The 6,066-nt window shown below is 38.7% G+C and overlaps 1 pseudogene; it reads left to right on the forward strand.

Moving 5' to 3' along the window:
• LOC105824175 overlaps positions 1 to 5,618 on the forward strand; it is a 49,362-nt pseudogene extending 43,744 nt beyond the window's left edge.
• The last annotated feature ends 448 nt before the right edge of the window (positions 5,619 to 6,066 follow it).

Consider the following 6,066-nt stretch of genomic DNA (forward strand, 5'->3'; position numbering starts at 1 on the left):
ATATAGTATATATACTTTAAAATAGAAAGCATACATTGTAATCATAAATATATGATATTGGATAGTAATTGTTTCCAATTTTGGGCCCATGGAAAGGGCAAAAAATATGATTCATATTATATCTAAAAATTTTTATGACAACAAAAGGTAATGAAACTTTTACTTTGTTTCAACATAGCAGAATACCTCATTTTCCCTCATTTTGTAAAATAAAGTAGTAGACTCTCTTTATTACAATTTTTCGGATTGTAATAGATCCTATTATACATTCCACACATTTAGTGAATTTCATAAATTTACATTTTTTCTTCAAAAGCAAGAACAAGCAAACAAATATATCTATTTACCCTAGGGTGGAAAAGAGACTCTACCCCAAATTTAGGAAAGAATAACTGTTTATTTTCTACCTCATTCTGTGAATAAACTTCAACATTCTCTTTTCTTTTTAAAGATTAAACAAAAGTTATTTGTTAAATAACAATAGAAACGTTCTTTATTCTGTAGTCTTAATATTACACAATTTATCTTCTTTAATTGGGCCCCATCCCTTCTATGATTAAATGAACCATATGCTACATGAAATCAAAGGATGGATTTAGACTCCCAGCCAGCTAAAATATTACAAACAAAACAGAAGATAGCATTGACAAAACACAGACAGCCATCTCAGAAGCAGCAGATAAAGAGAATTTTTTCTAGTTACCAGTCACCTATTTAAAAGTAACCCCTGAAGGGAAACCTGAATTCACTCTCTTTTCTTGTCATAATTAGTATTTACTGAAAGTTTTCTTTTCTTCACATTTTGAATTTTAATGTTGCACTAAAGAATAATGGAAAAATCGTTTGATGAAGCCAAAGATTGCATTAAATTCTACTGTGGGTTAATTGGCTTTATTAAAAATTAGCATTTTTGAATTTCTAATCCTCTTTTTAATTTATAAAATGTCACTCATTTTCTTGTGTATCATATTGTAATTAAATGTGCATGGGAGTATATTTTATTGGTCTCTGTTGCTGAAACACTGAAGAATTGTCTATACAACAAATGCAGAATATTTCTGTATTTGTGTGTTGACAATAAAATATTCATTAATTTAAAACATGCCAACAGTACACACGCTGAAGTTATAATTACCATTGCTTAGTAACAGCATGTCTCTGAGTGACAATGGGAATTAGCTGAATAATTATTACATGTGCTTTTTTTTGAAATATTTTCTCAATGTACTTCTGATCCCTAGATAGAAGGTGTCAGTTCAGGAGAAGACATTTGAGCCAAATACTGATTCTGTTCCATAAACCATCCATGTAATCAGTGTAAGAAAACAGCAGTCTACAATTAATGGTATAATAATTGGATTATTCCTTCAGCATCAATACATTAGAACCTGCATGGAAAGCATTCAGGAAAACTATTTACCAGACCTAAATTTCTCTAGAGAAATCAAACACTGTACAATTAACTGCAAAAACTGAAATAAATGTTCTTGCTGTGGTTTAATTAGAAATGTACCACACCTGAAGTACCCACTGCCAACTCCTTTTATCAATTAAATCTGATGCTCTCCCAGAGTTCTCTTCTAGCCTAGTAGAGTTTACAGAATACCTTCACCTGCATCAGTGTCCTGGATCGATAACTAATGGTAGGGAACAATTTTCTATCAACACTGGGATGTTTCTTTATTCTAGAAGCTACAGCAATAAAGCAAATTCACTGTTGCATAATTATGGGGTTATTTTCATCGTCTCTCTTCAATTAGATGTCTGTTACTCATTCTAATACCTTCTTCCTACTAGTAAAATTTACACTTGGGTAGGGTAATTTTTTATCATAAAACTTGAGATCAGAAATGCTTTTTTTTAAATTTCAGGATATTATGGGGGTACAAATATTTTGGTTACATGTTATCACTTTGCCACACCCAAACCATGATTTGAGGTGTGCCCTTTCCCCCTACAATGCTCACTGAGTCCATTAGTTGTGAGTTTACCCTCCCCCAACCCCCAAAGAATATTACTACTGTGTGAGCACCTTAGTGTTGATCAGTTAGTGCCAATTTGATGGTAAATACATGCGGTGCTTATTCTTTCATTCTTGTGCTACCTCATTGTGCTACCTCATTCTTGTGCTACCTCACCAGAGGATGGGCTCAAGCTCTATCCAGGAAAACATAAGAGGTGCTAGATCATCATTGTTTTTTGTAATTCAGTAGTATTCCATTGTATACATATACCATATTTTATTAATCCACTCATGGATTGATGGGCACTTGGGTTGTTTCCACATCCTTGCAATAGTGCATTGTGCTGCCATAAACATTCGAGTGCAGATGTTTTTATTATAGAATGTCTTTTGTTCCTTTGGGTAGATGCCTAATAGTGCTATTGCTGGATCAAATGAAATTTCTGCTTTTAGCTCTTTGAGTTATCTCCAAATTCTTTTCCACAGAAGTTGTACTAATTTGCAGTCCCACAAGCAATGTAAGAGTGTGTCTCTCTCTCCACATCCTCACCAGCCTTTGTTGTTTTGGGATTTTTTGATAAAGGCCAATCTCACTGGGGTTAGGTGATATCTCATTGTGGTTTTGATTTGCATTTTCCTAATGATTAGAGATGTTGAGCTTTTTTTTATATGGTTGCTGGCCATTATTCTGTCTTCTTTTGAAAAGTTTGTGTTCATGTCCTTTGCCCATTTATTGATGGGGTTGTTTGATTTTTTTCTTGTTGATTTTTTTGAATTCTAGATAGATTCTTGTTATTAGTCCTTTATCAGATGTGTAGAGAACAAATATTTTTTCCCATTCTGTAGGCTGTCTATTCGCTCTAATGATAGTTTCCTTGGCTGTGCAAAAGCTTTTTAATTTGATCAGGTCCCATTTATTTATATTTATTGCTGTTGTAATTGCTTTTGGGATCTTCTTCATAAATTCTTTGCCTAGGTTGATGTCTGAGTATTCCCTACATTTTCTTCTAGAATTCTTAAGGTTTCATATCTTAAGTTTAAGTCTGTTATCCATCATGAATTGATTTTTGTAAGAAGTGAGAGGTGGGGATCCAGTTTCAATCTTCTGCATGTAGCTATCCAGTTTTCCCAGCACCATTTATTGAAAAGAGATTATTTTCCCCAGTGTATGTTTTTGTCTGCTTTGTCAAGGATTAGAAGACAATATGCAGATGGTTTCATCTCTGGATTCTCAGTCCTGTTCCAAAGGTCTATATCTCTGTTCTTGTGCCAGTACAATGCTGTTTTAGTTACTATAGCCTTGTAGTACAGCTTGAAGTCTGGTAGACTGATTCCCAGTTTGTTCTTTTTGCTTAAGATTGCTTTGGCTATACGAGGTCTTCTCTGGTTCCATACAAAGCATAGAATTATTTTTTCCTAGATCTGTAAAGAATGATGATGGTACTTTGATAGGGATTGCATTAATTCTGTAGATCACTTTGGGTAGTATAGACATTTTAACAATGTTGATTGTGCCAATCGATGAGCAAAGTAGATTTTTCCATCTGTTTATATCTTCTACAATTTCTTTTCTTAGTGTTTCATAGTTCTCCCTGTATATGTCTCTCACCTGTTTTGTTAAATATATTCCTAGACGTTTAATTTTCTTTGAAGTAATTGTAAAAGGTACTGCATTTTTTATTTGATTTTCAGCTTGACTGTTACTGGCGTATATGAATGCCTCTGAGTTGTGTGTATTGATTTTGTATCCTGAGACTTTACTGAATTCATTTATCAATTCCAGGAGCCTCTTGGTTGAATCCATGGGTTTTCTAGATATAATATCATATCATCAGCAAAGAGTGAGAGTTTGATCTCTTCTGCCCCCATTTGGATCCCCTTAATTCCCCTCTCTTGTGTAATTGCTCCAGCAAGGACTTCCAGCATTATGTTGAATAGAAGTGGAGATAGTGGGCAAACTTGTCTGGTTCCAGTTCTAAGTGGGAATGGTTTTAATTTTTCCCCATTTAGTATGATATTGGCTGTGGGTTTATCATATATGGCCTTGATAATTTTAAGGTATGTCCCATCTATACCTATTTTGTTAAGAGTTTTTATCATAAAGGTGTGTTGGACTTTGTCAAATGCTTTTTCTGCATCTATTGAGAGAATCATATGGTCTTTGTTCTTGCTTTTATTTATGAGGTGGATTGCATTTATAGATTTGCATATGTTGAACCAGCCTTGCATCTCCAGTATAAAGCCCACCTGGTCACGATGAATTATTTTTTTGATATACAGTTGGATTTGATTTGCTAAAATGGTGTTGAGGATTTTTGCATCTATACTCATGAGGGATATTGGTCTGTAATTTTCTTTTTTTGTTGTGTCCTTTCCTGGCTTTGGTATCAAGGTGATATTGGCTTCATAGAATGAGTTAGGGAAGATAACATCTTTCTCAATGTTATGGAATAATTTCTGTAGTATAGGTATGAGTTCCTCTTTGTATGTTTGGTAAAACTCAGAAGTGAACCCATTTGGTCCAGGACTTTTCCTTTTTGGAAGGTTTTTAATTGCTGCTCCAATTTCTGTGCTTGATATTGGTCTGTTCAGGAATTCTGTTTCCTCCTGGGTGAACTTCGAGAGATTATATGTTTCCAGGAATTTGTCTATTTCCTCCCCATTATGTAGTTTTTGAGCATATAGGTTTTTATAGTATTCAAAGATAATGTTTTATATTTCGGTGTTGTCTGTTGTGACATCTCTTTTTTCATTTTTAATTGAGTTTATTAGAGTCCTTTCCCTTCGAGTCCTTGCCAGTCTGGCAAGAGGGCTGTCAATTTCGTTTATCATATGATCAAACTCAACCCACTGGACCAAATCAATAGTCTGCCCCCTTTTGTTTAGTTCCAAGGTCACACTGACTCATGCCAGTCGCACAAAAAAGCGACTTTTCTCCTTTCTCCTTGCCTCCAAGTGGGGAGTCTGCCCAGCCAGGCTCAGGGAGGGGGCACTGCCTGAGGCCACCACCCTTCTCAGTCCAGGAAGCAGCTTCTTTCATTACTCCACCCCTTCAAGGGCGGGATTTTTCTAGTCGATGTGAAATACAAGCAGCCTGGTGGGGGTTGGGGGGAGAGAAGCTCCACCCAAGGCCACCTTGGGCCAAGCGGCTTCTCTTGTTACTCCGTTCCTCCAAGGGCAGGGCCTGCTCTGCCGGGCAGGGGCAGGGGTGCTGCCTGAGACCATTGCCTGGGCCTGCCCTCCTGGGCTGGAGAAGGGGTGGTGCCCAGATCAGCAGTGCGCCACAGCATTTTAGTCTATGGACCCCCAAAATGGCAGCTGCCCACCCGCACAGAGCCAGCACTGGAGGCGACTGCTTGGGGGGCAGCGAGTGCTGGGTTGGCAGTCTGTCTCAATGAGCCGCTGGTTCTCCCCACTGCTTCCCTGATGCACTGTCTCACATCAGGCCAGTAGGGGGTCCTGTACTCTCTGTCCCACCCTGCACCAGCCCAATCTTCATGGTTTCCAAGGGCAGAGCCTCCTTTCAGGCGTTTACCTCCCTGTTCTGGTTCCAGTGACCACCAGAGGCGAGGTGACTGGCTCCAAACTCCCTCCTGCGGACCCGGGAAGTGTCCACTCAGACCAGTCCCCCCCCAGCCCCCCAGTGCAGACCTAGCACAGAGCACTGGAGAGTTCAAAATGTTTCCCGCTTTTGTCTCTTCTCCACACAGCCTGTCTTCCCGTGCCACAACTTCGCACTGACTTCAGGCGCTTCCCTGCCTGAGTGGATGTGGAGGTCAGTGGAAGAAGAGTCGTCCTCCTGTGGGTCATATCACACTGCCCCAGTGCAGCTGTCCCACGCTCTATCCCCTGTTGTATATCTCGCACTCTCCAGGATTTGTGGTCGATTCTCCAATTCACCTTTTTTTATTCTAATGCTGCTTGTCCTGTGCTGCTTCTCTGCAGATTCATGATGCTGCTCCTAGGGGAGAGCGATCCACTTGCGTGTAGCTATCCGCGTTCTTCATCTCCTACTCTGGGAGCAGAGAGCCCAGAGGTCACCACTAATCCACCATTTTCCAAGATCCCGCTTTCCTTTTCTCTTTCTTTCTTTCTTTCTGTCT

The sequence above is a fragment of the Propithecus coquereli genome, unplaced genomic scaffold (genome assembly GCF_000956105.1).
Source record: "Propithecus coquereli isolate 6110/MARCELLA unplaced genomic scaffold, Pcoq_1.0 Scaffold72, whole genome shotgun sequence".
In the NCBI taxonomy this organism is placed as follows: domain Eukaryota; kingdom Metazoa; phylum Chordata; class Mammalia; order Primates; family Indriidae; genus Propithecus; species Propithecus coquereli.